We start from the raw sequence: 15,039 nt of genomic DNA on the forward strand, positions 1-15,039 counted from the left end.
TCCCGATTGGCAGAGGTAGGTATCTCCAACATGGCCCTATCATGGTTCTCCTTATACCTCACCCATAGAGAGTACCTAGTAAAAATTGATAACTCTGAATCTTCGCACATCCCCCTCACACAAGGTGTACCCCAAGGATCGTCCCTATCCTCCACCCTCTTCTATATATATCTATTGCCACTCTGCCATCTTGTTTCCCAACGTGCCACGGTATATAAAAACCCTTAAATAAATAAATAAATAAATAAATAAATAGATAAATAAATACTCTCTAACCTAGGCCTGAAATTCTTCCTGTATGCTGATGATGTACAAATACTTATCCCCATTCAAATATTCCTCAAGGAAACCATGCAATTCTGGGAAACCTGCCTTGTGTCTATCAATTCCCTTTTATCCAACCTCCACCTTGCGCTTAATGCATCAAAAACAGAAATCCTCATCATTTCTAATCAACTAGACCATACTCTCTACCCCACCTCTCAAATCATACCACTAACTCAAATGCCACTGCTTTCTCTAAGAGACCTAGGTGTCTCCCTAGATCAACACCTAAGTTTCAAACCCTACATTAAGTCACTTCTGAAGGGGGGTTTCTACAAACTCCACATCCTAAAAAAACTTAAACCCCTCCTCCATGCCCACGACTTCCATACAGTTCTGCAGACGACCATTCTATCAAAACTGGACTACTGCAACTCCCTTATTTTAGGCCTCCGTGCTTCCACCATCAAACCCCTACAAATCCTGCAGAACACCATGGGTAGGGTTCTAACCAATACCCGTAAAAGGGACCACATCACTCCCATATTAAAAGATCTGCACTGGCTCCCCATTTCTTTCCATGCACAATACAAAACACTTACTATTCTACACAACACACTTTACACAAACAATCTCCCCTGGCTCGAAGAAATGTCATGCTTCCGTTCCTCTAACCGCCCTACCAGAACCTCCCTTGCAGGTGCCCTTCACACCCCATCCCTCAAAACGGCACACCTCTCCCGCACTAGAGAAAGGGCCTTCTCCATTGCTGGCCCCACCCTCTGGAACTCCCTTCCTGCTGATCTCCATTTAGAACTTTCCCTACAACAATTCAAAAAGGAATCAAGACATGGCTTTTCAAGCTGGCCTATCCGGACACTAATCAAACCTAGACATTGCTCTTCATTGAACCGCCCTGGCTCCCTAATCGCCCACTTTGCCCCCCAGTACTACCCTCCCACCCCAGCCCCCCAAGAACTCACCTTCTTTGTACACATGTGCATAATGTTAACCCATTTATGACTTGCACTTTACATGTGTTGTGTTTTTGACTTTTGATTCTGATTTTTGAGTTTAGTAAATTAACTTGGTTACCCATTTCCTCTCTTATTATTCTCATTCCTTCCTCCCTCCCTCTCTTAGCCAGGTTACTCGCCCTTGCCCCTTTCACCCTCTATTGCCAGCCCCCCTTTCCCCGTTCATTGTAATTTTCCTTCTTCTAAGTTACTTGTAAACCGACATGATGTGTCCTATGAATGCCGGTATATAAAAGCTCATAAATAAATACTTAAATATATAAATAAATAAATAAATAGAAAAAGGTGAGAGGCTGCCCGTAGCTCTGGCTGCAGGCAGAATCGCAACACGTAGCTAGACGTACATGTCGTACTTGTTCATTCAAATCACAATGTCCACGTTGAAAGTACTAACTAATTATAAAAAAAACCCAGTCCATTCAATTTCTTTATTGAGACTCCATGGGGCCACTGTGTTTAATTGACTAAAGTTCACTCAAAACTCATAAAGAGGAGGCACCTTTGGTAGACCATTTTCTTAAAAATGACCATGTTTTTCAGGACTGCAGATGGACTATTTTAGAAAAAGTGCAAGCACATTGGTGAGGTGGGGACCATGCTTTAAGATTGGTACAACAAGAAGAAAAGTAGATTTATCGATTAAACACAGTGGGGTAGATTTTATAATTTTGTGCGAGCGCGTACTTTTGTTTGCGCACCAGGCGCGAACAAGAGTACGTGGGATTTCAATAGATATGCGCGTAGCCGCGCGTATCCATTAAAATCCGGGATCGGTGCGCGCAAGGCTGCCGATTTTGGGCAGCCTGTGCGTGCTGAGCTGCGCAGCCTGCCTCTGTTCCCTCCGAGGCCGCTCCGAAATCGGAGCGGCCTCGGAGGGAACTTTCTTTTGCCCTCCCCTCACCTTCCCCTCCCTTCCCCTACCTAACCCACCCCCCCCCGGACCTATCTAAACCCCACTCCTACCTTTATCGCTGGATTTACGCCTGCCGGAGGCAGATGTAAATCTGCGCATGCCAGCGGGCTGCTGGCGCGCCATCACCCAACATGGGGGCTGTTCCGGAGGGCATGGCCACGCCCCCGGAATGCGTCCGGGCTGAAACCACACCCGCGGTGCCGCCCCCAAAACATTGCGTCGCCCGCGCCATGCCCCTGAAATGCCACGTCACGACCGCCACGCCCCCCTGGTATGCCTCTCCATGCAAGCTCCGGGACTTACGCGCGTCCTGGGGCTTGCGTGCGCCGCCGAGCCTATGCTATATATGCTCGGCGCGCGCAGGGGGGGCTTGGGGTAGGTTTTCGGGGGGGGGGGTACACGTGTATCCTATGCGCGTACCCCTTTGAAAATCTACCCCAGTGGCCCCACAGGGTCTCAATAAGGAAATTGAATGGACTGTTTTTTCATTATTATTTAGTAGTTTCCACGTGGACATTTTGATTTGAATGAACAAGTATGACATATATGCCTAGCTACGTGCTGTCATGTGAATGATTTAGAAACCTCCGTAGTTCTAGACTTCTCAAATTTGGTGCTACAGTATTCATATAGAATGTCGGGAATCTAAATAAGTCTTTGCTCTCAATATCTTGTTTGACATTGTATAATGGGTGCTAAAACATGTTTTTTCATTTTGTAGAAAATATTTATGGGACCGAGAATTTAATACAGATGAAACAATTGAGAATTTTGGAAATGTTTACTAAAAATGAAGCCCCTGAAGCAGCTCTAATGAAACATGGTATTGTATTGGGCTTGGCAAAATTATATTCAACAAAAGGGGGAAGTGAAAAACGTTTTTTACACTTTGGTGGAAATTATCACATTTAAATTTATTAGAAAATAGGACCGATGATTATATAAGACCCTACAGGTTTGTTTCCTGAACATCATCATATTCTGAAAACCAAAAGGGTGGTATGATGGTCCCAATGATAAATTAAAGTTTCTTTATTATTATTAAATTTATTGTTACCAACAATCCATGTTGAGTTATTTTTGGGACATTTTCATTTTGCTACATTGGGCTCTTTTCACTAATTATTGGCATCAGTAGCATGGGATCTTCTTAGTGTTTGGATAGTTGTCAGTTTCTTGTGGCCTGGTTTGGCCTCTGTTGGAAACAGAATGCTGGGCTTGATGGACCCTTGTCCGACCCAGTTTGGCAATTACTTATGTTCTTAAATCCCCAAGCTGGTCCCGCCCCTATCCACATTAACCATGCCACATACTTACATCCCTGAATTGATTCTGAACCATTCTCCAAAACTAACATATGAGGGTCAATTTTCAAAGATATTTGCATGAGGTGGGGTTTATTTGACATGGGATGGAGTTTTATTTGGGGTGTGGCTTTTGAATCTGTAGAGGTAGGTTTTGTTTGGAGGGGGGATAAAGGAAGGGTATGTAATAGGGCAAAACACTCGGGGCTATTTGCCTCCTTTAGAATCACAGACCAAGGGTTGCAATACAAATTTCCACAGACTGGGGGAAGAAACCTACATTCCCACTGCCTATATTGCTTGTACATCCCACCTCTGGTAACTTGTACATTTTCAACCACAGAATACATGTTACTGGCATTAATGCCTGATTTACAATGGGCTTATCACCCATTAGTAAATCATTTGTTCATAACAGAATACTAATACATTAAAACACACATTAAAGCACAATTTTAATGCACTTAAGACTATCAAATTTATCAGTCAGTTCATACGTTTACACACTTCTTGTAATCATACTCTATAGATGATCTCCATTACTTCCTGTGTTCACATATCTTCATCTCTGTATTATCTACACAAATCAAAAGTTGTTGGCAAAACTCATTGATTCATATATACATTTAAATGAAATAGTGGCACATATCTGCAAGATTTCCTTATAAACCTGAATTACTGCAGTGCTTTAGCTGCATGCACATTACATTTCACAGGAAATCAATGAATGATTTTTCACATTCCACAAAAGCACCATAGGACTCCATTGTGTTTATTCGATGAAAAGTCACATATAAATAAACTTCACAGTAACAAATCTGCCTGCAGACTTGAAACTTTCCAACTAGACAAGCTTCACATGAACCAATTTAAAGTAACTCTTCCTAAGTCTCTCAGGTACTTACTGTGATTATAATGACAGTGCAAATAAAAAATCAGTATGTAGTATCTTAGCCAGAAAAACAATATCTAAGACTCATTTAATGCCAGTATTGTCTATTTAGTTCCTTCATCAGGACATGAATATTAACAAGTTTCCTATTTTTTTTCCTGAAAGAGAATCAATATAATATTGGAGATTTTCAGGATCCCAAAATATTTTGATCTTATAATTCACAGTGATGTTTATTCTCCCTGAATTAAAGAATCCAAATGGTGTTTTCAAATGTCAGTCACTTTGGCATTACCAGAAACTTCTCTCTTTTCTGTGCTGTAATTGTATGTAGATCCATGAGGATCAAAATATTTTTTTTCCTTCTCATTGTACATTGCTGTAGTTTTTAGGATGTGCAGTAATTGAAGGAATCAAGAAATACAAATCACCATCAGTTTTATTTTGTTGCTGGTATCATGGGAATTCATTCTAAAAGGTCAATTATGAGGTTGCAAAGCATGTGGGTATATTTATTAGGGACATGCATCCATTTTCTAATTAAATGAAAAATACAGCAAAGGCACTCATTTTTTTTTTCATTACAAAATGAAATAAAAAACACCTGCTGAATTTTTCTTTGATTCTGTTCCTTTTGGAAATGAAAAAGAAAAATCAGTACCACCTGCATTTAAATCTGACCACTTACACTCCCAGCCCTTCCTTGTGTCCTACCCCATAATCAGATGTCCGTTAGAAATATGACGGCAGAAAAAGAACATATGGCTCATCTATTCTGCCTTTCCATTCAAATTATCTAGCCTTTACTATTCCAATCACTCCCTCAGAGATCCCCTGTATTTACCCCATGCTTTCTAGAATTCAAATACAATTTTTGCCTCCACCACCTCTACTGGGAGGCTGTTCCATGCATCCACTATGTTTTTGGTAAAGAAATATTTACTAAGATTACTTCTGAATCTACTCCATTTCACCCTCATCCCATTATCCCTCATTCTAAAGCCTCCTTTCCATTGAAAGTGGCTGGTGCCTATGCATGGAAACCTTTGAGATATATGAATATCTCTATCATTTTCTCCTTTATCTTGCTTTTCCTCATGGGTATTCATGTTTAAATGTTTATGTCTGTCTCCATTTACTTTAGAATGAAGACCACTGATCATTTTAGTAGCCACCATCTAGACTGACTCCATTTGGTTTATATTCTCTTGAAGGTGCAGTATCCAGTGTTCAAATGAGGTATCACCAGGGACCTATACAGGGATAATACTGCCTCACTTTTACTGTTGACAATTCCTCTCCCTATGCAGTCATTCATCTTTCTAGCTTTTACCATCACTTTATCCATCTGTTTGGCTAACTTCAGATACATCACCCTTCGATCCCACTCTTCTTTGGTAGTTAGAAGAATGTTTTGTCCAATATTGTACATTAGGGATGTGAATTGTTTTTCAACGATTAAAATTATCGTCCGATAATGTTTATATCGTCTTAAATCGTTATAGAACACGATACAATAGAAATTCTAACGATTTATCGTTAAAAATCGTTAAATCGTGTTAGTGCGCACTAACTCGAGTTAGTGCGCACTAACTCCCCGTTAGTGCGCACTAACTCGATTTAGTGCGCACTAACTGAAAATGATACAAATAAACACTTTCCAGGTCACTGAAGGTCAGTTAGGAATGAATATGTGTTCCTATTGGCTGGCTGCCCTCTTATCTATTGATGTTACCAAGGTTACCACTGAGGTGATGGTTGGGGGGATGGGAAATGGAACTGGAAACTAACGAACACCAACAGAAAATGAAACAAAGTGTTCACACTTCCCAGGTCAGTAAAGGTCACTTAGGAATGAATATGTATGTATGTATTCCTATTGGCTGGCTGTGCTCTTATCTATTGATGTTACCAATATGGTTGGGGGGATGTGAAATGGAAACAGTTGGAAGCTTGACAAAAAAAGTAATGTAATGATCAGCACTCACGTGACTAGAACTTGTTTGTTTATTATTTTTGTTAGCAGGCACCTGAAATGCTAGTGCATGTTGAATTTGCCAATCACTGTGCATTTTAGAAAGGTGGTCCTGGCTGGAACTGTACACAGTTCAAATATATGTAATTGATTGTTGGTAAGTGTATTTTTTAAGTAGCCACACTGGCACCAGTATGTTTACTTTTCCTCCTACTTAACTCACTAGCTCAGCTTTGTAAGAAGGGCTTCTCTGCTTGTGTGTTGTTTTTGTTTGGTGTGAGGAGAGCAGAAACATCAGATCTTTATTCAATCTACTACAGTCATCTCTTACAGTGCCCTATCCCTATTAATACCAGGAGTGTTGTGATCTTCCTGCACACAGTGCCCTAACCCTGATACCAGTCTGAGACAGCTCCCTCCCTGCATTACTAGTGAGAGGCTGGCTTCACAGACAGGGGGGAGCTGCCTGACCCTCACTCCTGACTTCCCCCATGTCCCAGCTAGTGAATGGTGTGTGGGTGAGGGGGGGGGGGAGGATGGTGAAGTCTGAGACAGCTCCCTCCCTGCATTACTAGTGAGAGGCTGGCTTCACAGACAGGGGGGAGCTGCCTGACCCTCACTCCTGACTTCCCCCATGTCCCAGCTAGTGAATGGTGTGTGGGTGAGGGGGGGGGAGGATGGTGAAGTCTGAGACAGCTCCCTCCCTGCATTACTAGTGAGAGGCTGGCTTCACAGACAGGGGGGAGCTGCCTGACCCTCACTCCTGACTTCCCCCATGTCCCAGCTAGTGAATGGTGTGTGGGTGAGGGGGGGGGGGGAGGATGGTGAAGTCTGAGACAGCTCCCTCCCTGCATTACTAGTGAGAGGCTGGCTTCACAGACAGGGGGGAGCTGCCTGACCCTCACTCCTGACTTCCCCCATGTCCCAGCTAGTGAATGGTGTGTGGGTGAGGGGGGGGGGGGGAGGATGGTGAAGTCTGAGACAGCTCCCTCCCTGCATTACTAGTGAGAGGCTGGCTTCACAGACAGGGGGGGAGCTGCCTGACCCTCACTCCTGACTTCCCCCATGTCCCAGCTAGTGAATGGTGTGTGGGTGAGGGGGGGGGGAGGATGGTGAAGTCTGAGACAGCTCCCTCCCTGTATTACTAGTGAGAGGCTGGCTTCACAGACAGGGGGGAGCTGCCTGACCCTCACTCCTGACTTCCCCCATGTCCCAGCTAGTGAATGGTGTGTGGGTGAGGGGGGGGGGAGGATGGTGAAGTCTGAGACAGCTCCCTCCCTGCATTACTAGTGAGAGGCTGGCTTCACAGACAGGGGGGAGCTGCCTGTCCCTCACTCCTGACTTCCCCCATGTCCCAGCTAGTGAATGGTGTGTGGGTGAGGGGGGGGGGGGTGGATGGTGAAGTCTGAGACAGCTCCCTCCCTGCATTACTAGTGAGAGGCTGGCTTCACAGACAGGGGGGAGCTGCCTGACCCTCACTCCTGACTTCCCCCATGTCCCAGCTAGTGAATGGTGTGTGGGTGAGGGGGGGGGGGGAGGATGGTGAAGTCTGAGACAGCTCCCTCCCTGCATTACTAGTGAGAGGCTGGCTTCACAGACAGGGGGGAGCTTCCTGACCCTCACTCCTGACTTCCCCCATGTCCCAGCTAGTGAATGGTGTGTGGGTGAGGGGGGGGGAGGATGGTGAAGTCTGAGACAGCTCCCTCCGTGCATTACTAGTGAGAGGCTGGCTTCACAGACAGGGGGGAGCTGCCTGTCCCTCACTCCTGACTTCCCCCATTTCCCAGCTAGTGAATGGTGTGTGGGTGAGGGGGGGGGGGGTGGATGGTGAAGTCTGGGACAGCTCCCTCCCTGCATTACTAGTGAGAGGCTGGCTTCACAGACAGGGGGGAGCTGCCTGACCCTCACTCCTGACTTCCCCCATGTCCCAGCTAGTGAATGGTGTGTGGGTAAGGGGGGGGGGGGAGGATGGTGAAGTCTGAGACAGCTCCCTCCCTGCATTACTAGTGAGAGGCTGGCTTCACAGACAGGGGGGAGCTGCCTGACCCTCACTCCTCCGGGGTATTGTGATCTTCCTGCACACAGTGCCCTATCCCTGATACCAGGGGTGTTGTGATCTTCCTGCATGCAGTGCCCTATCCCTATTAATACCAGGAGTGTTGTGATCTTCCTGCACGCAGTGCCCTATCCCTGATATCGGGATGTGTGCAAGAAGATCACAACACCCCCGGTATCAGGAATAGGGCACTGTGTGCAGGAAGATCACAACACCCCCAGTATCAGGAATAGGGCACTGTGTGCAGGAAGATCACAACACCCCTGGTATTAGGGATAGGGCACTGTGTGCAGGAAGATCACAACACTCCTGGTATTAATAGGGATAGGGCACTGTGTGCAGGAAGATCACAATACCCCTGGTATCAGGGTTAGGGCACAAGTTCTAGTCACATTGACTGATCACATTACTTGTTTTGTCAAGCTACCAACTGTTTCCATTTCCCATCCCCCATATACTGTCAGTAGGAAACTTGGTAACATGAATAAATAAGAGGGCAGCCAATAGGAATACATATTCATTCCTAAACTGACCTTAACTGACCTGAAAAGTGTCAAATTGTATCATTTTCAGTTAGTGCGCACTAACTCCCAGTTAGTGCGCACTAACTCCCGTTAGTGCGCACTAACTCGAGTTAGTGCGCACTAATCGGAAAAAACGATTTTTAACAATTTTTTAACTAAAAAATCGTGCCTAAGACGATTTTCTTGCCCTGCCACACGATTTCTATCGTTAAGACGATATGGAAAACGATTCACATCCCTATTGTACATCTCCCTTGGTTTTTCTCAGTATAAATTAATTACTCTGCATTTTTTTAGCATTAATCTTAGCTGCCAGTAGGGATGTGCAGAGGGACACCATACGTTGCATTCGTGATTCAGATTCTTCGGGGAGCAGATACGTTGCATTCGGCCGTATGGCGCCCCGATGCGTTAATACGGCGATTTCTATTCGTGTCCCAGCTAAAATTAAAATTAACTACAACCCCCCACCCTCCTGACCCCCCCAAGACTTACCAAAACTCCCTAGTGGTCCAGTGGGGGGTCCAATAGCCTTTGCCCATACTATGTCACAGGGGCTACCGGTGCCATTGGTCAGCCCCTGTCACATGGTCATTGGCACCATCTTGTGTTCATATCATGTGACAGGGGCTGACCAATGGCACCGGTAGCCCCTGTGACATAGTATGGGCAAAGGCTATCGGCGCCATTTTGGGTACTGGCATCGGCCGGCCGGAGTGCAGGAGGTCACTCCGGGACCCCCGTTGGACCCCCAGGGACATTTGGCCAGCTTGGGGGGCCTCCTGACCCCCACAAGACTTGCCAAAAGTCCAGCGGGGGTCTGGGAGCGACCTCCTGCACGCCGGCCATCCGATGCCAGTACTCAAAATGGCACCGATCGCCTTTGCCCTCACGATGTCACAGGTACTGACGGTCGGACCCTGTGACTTAATGAGGGAAAAGGCGATCTGCTGCCAGTACTCAAAATGGCGCCGATCGCCTTTGCCCTCACTATGTCACAGGTACCGACGGTCGGCCCCGATGCTCCAGGCAGGCGTTAATAGATGACAATTAAATGTGCGTCTGAGACGCACTTTTTTTTTTGCATTGGGAGTGAATTCCTAATACCCTCATTCACATGCATTTGCATGTGTTGATCACTATTAGATTCACTCCATGTTGGATGTGTGTTGAATATGCGCTAATCCCCTTATTGCATTATGGGATTGATTAGCGCCTATTCTACCCACGTCCGACTGCAGTTTAACAGTGCGCCCGGCTCAGTGCACCATATTGCATTGGCCCCTTAGCTGGATATGCAACTCCACCCTATTATGTACATTCTCCACCTCTGACTTATCCAGCTAACAACTTATCTGGATAAGCAACATATCCGGCAAAGTGGTGTCCATTGAACATAGCTGAATATTCAGTGGCTATTTAGCTAGATAAGACTTACTTATCCTGCATTCTTCAGCATTTTAATTCCTAGTTCTGTATTTGTGTGACATGGTGGCAAGAGGCTACACTAGCCTACTTTTTATTCTCTTATCTAAATGTTCCTGTATACTTTTTCTTTCACTCTCTCTTTAAGGGGGAAATTTTCAAAAGGAATTTCACATGCAAATGTAACTACTATTTTAGCAATTTTCAAAAGCCATTTACTCGAGTAAAGTACGTTTGCATGTTTAAAACCAAATTTTAAGTGTGTAAATCTATATAAATAAAAATGTTAAATAGTTTGTACGTCGTCGCTAATCTCGCCAACCACTTAACCGAATGCGTTCAAATTTGCACACAGCATTCACTTCCCATACGGGAAGGATCTTATACACTTACATTACATATAGGTCACACCTGTGACAGGTAATGCAAGTTTAAAAATTGCTTACACAAAACAGCGACATCTGGTGGCCGTCAGCGCAAGCGCAACCTCTTACACCTTTCACACACACTCACACACCACACCCCACCCCCACACAGGGCTATTGTCTTTCATCCACACTCCCTCATAACACACAGAAATCCACACTCATCACGACCACACACCCCCACCCACACGCCTGCCAATGTCACTTACTTCACCCACCCACCCAAAACACGGATTCCTGGCTGCTACATTGGGAAGCCACGTATTTCACACACCCCTCCGAATTTAAATTAAAGTACCCTCTTCCACCCACCCACGCACTGCACTCCGATCACACACTACACCTGAAACAAGTCCGTGCTTCTCCGCCGGCAGCACAGGAATGGTCTGGGACACATCGCATTCAGTAGGGCCGTCAGATGCCAGCAACCAAAATGGCAACGGCAGACCTTGCCCTTACTATGCTATATGGAGACAACAATGACGTCAGTACACCATGTGACATAGTAAGGGCAAGAGCCCGTCGGCGCCATATCCTCAGTGGACATTTGCCCTTACTAGGTCAGGAATCCTGACGCACATCTTTCACCGGTGAAGTTTTGCGACATGGCAGCCGGCGGAACAAACCCTAGCACACACCCTGCCACCGGCTGGCAGTTTACACAGGTAGCTGGGGAGGAGCACGGTGGGGGACCGTTCTTATTTTCCGCCGCACATTTTTCACAGGGGGGGGTCACTCATTCTCCACATCTCCCGAGAGGGGGGCTGTAGCGTGGGTTGCTCTATTTCACCAGGTTGGGGGGGGGGGGGGGGCCAGGAAGGTATGCTTGCATATTTAAACTATTCTTTGCTGGTGCTGTTCATTTGGGGTAAAAAAATTAAAAAAACACACAAACTGTAACCTTTACTGCTCTGTTCTGTTTTTTCAACTTAACCAGGCTCAGCCACAGCAACGCGTGAACCGATTGCTTTAAAATTTGGACACAAGCTTCACCTCACATACGGCAAGGCTCTTCTTCACTTACATTACATATATGTCACACCGGGGGCTGCTAAAAAAGTTTTAAAATTTGGTTCCACAAAACAGCGACATCTGCTGGATGTAAGCGCAAGGTCTTACACCTTGCACAAACGCTCACACCCCACACACACATGACCAATGTTTGGGATTCACACACCCTCCAACCATACACAAATCCACCCTCCTCACACACCCCCGCACACATGCCTATTGTACTTGCTTCACACACCCTCCCAAAACACACAAAAACCCTCAAAATTCCAGCATGCTACACCAGGAGGCCACTCACATGCCACATGTTTGCTATTCCCACACAAAAACACCTTCCTCACACCCCCCACGCACATGACTTTTCTACTTACTGCCCACACCCTCCGAACACACGCAAAACAGCAGAATAGTTCGGGCTGCTCCAGCGGGGCGGGGCAACACCGCTCCATGACACATCGCATACACTACGGCCGTCAGCTGCCAGCAATCAAAATGGCGCCGGCGGCTCTGTCCCTTACTAGGACACTCGGGAATGCCAATGGCGGCAGTAGCCCATGTGACATAGTAAGGGCGAGGGCCCGTCGACATTTTCTGGACTGGCAACCGGCGCACCTTTGCCCTTACTATCTGAGCGAGACGACCACTCCCATTGCTCCACCCCACTGACAGAGTAAGTTCTAACAGCCGTCGGAGACAGTTTCAGTGCTGGCTGTCGAGGGCCCGGCGCTAATACTTCCATGCCGGAACGAACGCCCGCTCCACCGACTACCATTTTTGACAGGTATCGGAGGGCCTGCAAGGGGGGGGGGGGCATGGGATGTTCTTGCGTCCATGTTCGGGGGTGGGGGGGGCAGGGGGCGGTTATCCCCATTCTCTTTTCTTTCTTTTCCACTTAACCTGGCTCTGCCACTGCAACGAGTGGCCGGGTACAGCTAGTGCTTTATAAAATCATTCTCTCTGAGTTTAAAATGTCTCTTTCTTCTCTTTGAAACTCAAGAGAGAAATTACTCTTTAAATTGGTGACTCTTCTCTAAGTCCAGCTTTCCTTTCAGTTTCAGGTTTAAAAAATGTGGAAGTTATACTGGCATAGGTTGGTTGAACCTTCACCTTAATTGACCTTGCTTCTTCTTTGTCCCGTTCCATCCTAACATCACTCTATTTTGCTTCAAGAAAAAAAAAATAATTTTGCAATTGTGCTTACCCAATAAAATTTAATGTATCCAAAAATGAACGCAAACAAAAACTTTCATTATTTTTGGAGGTCGTCTCCATTTGTTTTGTTTAAAATGAAATGAATGAAAAATGGAATCAGTCATTGTGGTTTACTCATTCATTTGAAATGAATGTGCATCCTTAGTAAAAAAAAAAAAATGCCCTAGACTTTAGCTTAAGCAGGTTTTTGAATATTACCCTCCCCAAGCAAACTGAAACTCCAGCTCCAACTTAGAGTTGCTGTTAATAATCAGAGAAACCTGGTTTCTGTTCAGTGCTATGACATGTGGAAACTAATCCAAATGCCACAATCTACCAATACTAAAAATCAAAATATTTACTTCTAAAAATGTCCAGAGACATCATATTTAATGCACCACAATCCATCTTCATTGACACTGATATAATCATAGGTCTCTTTCCCTATATTTTTTGTTAATTTTTTGCATATAAAATGGGAATTTCCATGTTTTCACATATTTTTTTATCATAGCAATTGTCAAATGTCCATGCCTGACACTGACAGCATTTTGAGACTTGTGTCTTTGCCTCAGGGAAATCTGCTTCTTTTCACTGGTTCCTTATATCAGTTGTGGTTGTTACAGGTGTATGTGGCCGCTAAGTCCATAACCCCTGTAAAATCTTTGCAAGATGCTGGAAGGAAGGCTGGAAGGAATATGAAAACTTTGGAAAGGCCTAGAGAAGTACATTGGAACTAGTCTGGGAAGCAATTAATAATTAAAAGTAAGCAGTAACAGTTAATATAAATACAATGAAAAAAAAAACCTATACGGGAGATGTAACAGAATGTTGCAGCTGAAAATAATGGGAAAACAAAACAGAAGATGGAGAAGTTGGATAAACAAATCTGTTCAAGCAGTGAGTAATACACAGGTCAGGAATAATGTTCTTATAAGGGAAAAAAATAGAGAACTTAAATAACACTTTGAAAATAAAAAAAAATCTGAGAGCAATAAACTTTCGGAAGATTTCTTCTGTCTCAGGAATTGAATTATTTAAGAGATATATGACAGAATGTTTGCAAATACCAAATGACAGTTTGCCACACATTGAAGAGCTTATTACTTGCCTGTTAGGTGCGAAAGTAAAAACAAAGTTGTAGATATTAAGAAACATTTAAATTAGGATTAAGCTTCACTCAGGAAATAAAGACCAATTAATTTCTAATTGTAGAAGGCTAGTTTCATGGGCTCATCCTTTGCACTTAACAGAGAGAGTATGGTAAATATTGTATGTTTATTTCTGAAAAGAAATGCTCTGTGTTTGGGTAAGAAAGTGAATATGGATTCTGAAGTATGTCATGCAACATGAGTAATAAATAACAGGCAGAAATGTTTTCTGAAATCTAATCTAATCTGGGGTTTATTTACCACTTTTCTGGTCCATCAAAAGAGCACCCATATGGTTTACAGCAATACAAAAATACATCATCATATACATAATAAAGGTATAATCAAATATATATTAATGCATTCTAAAAAATACATAATAAGAAATAGCTAACACATATATATATTTAAAAACAATATTAATACAATCCCTGGGCTCAGCAGAAGGGACCTTGCAGAATTTCAGAACAGGGAATAGTGTCATAGTTATAAACAGGGATTAAGGATAATGGCACAAAAGAACTGAAAATGACTTTGCATGAAATTACTTGGTATTTTAGTTTCATATGTTTTTGTTTTTTTTTCCCAAATGTCCTCCTTGGGCTCCTTCACTGATTCCTGGAGTCTCCCTAAGGCTCTCTAACCACTCTCTCATCCACTGGAAATGCTGTGGAGCCCAGGCCTACCTGACTAGGCTTATTCAAGTGCAGCTGCCCAGGCAACCTTCTTTCCACCCCAAAAACTTTTCCAGGATCAGGAATCTCCCACTTATCCCTTCCATGAGGGTCTAGCATAAAGAAATGGGCTGAATGATAACCATTTACTCCTGCCCCAGGGCAATCCCTTTAAAAATGACACTAGTGGCCCTCGG

This window comes from Rhinatrema bivittatum, chromosome 5 (genome assembly GCF_901001135.1).
Source record: "Rhinatrema bivittatum chromosome 5, aRhiBiv1.1, whole genome shotgun sequence".
In the NCBI taxonomy this organism is placed as follows: Eukaryota; Metazoa; Chordata; class Amphibia; order Gymnophiona; family Rhinatrematidae; genus Rhinatrema; species Rhinatrema bivittatum.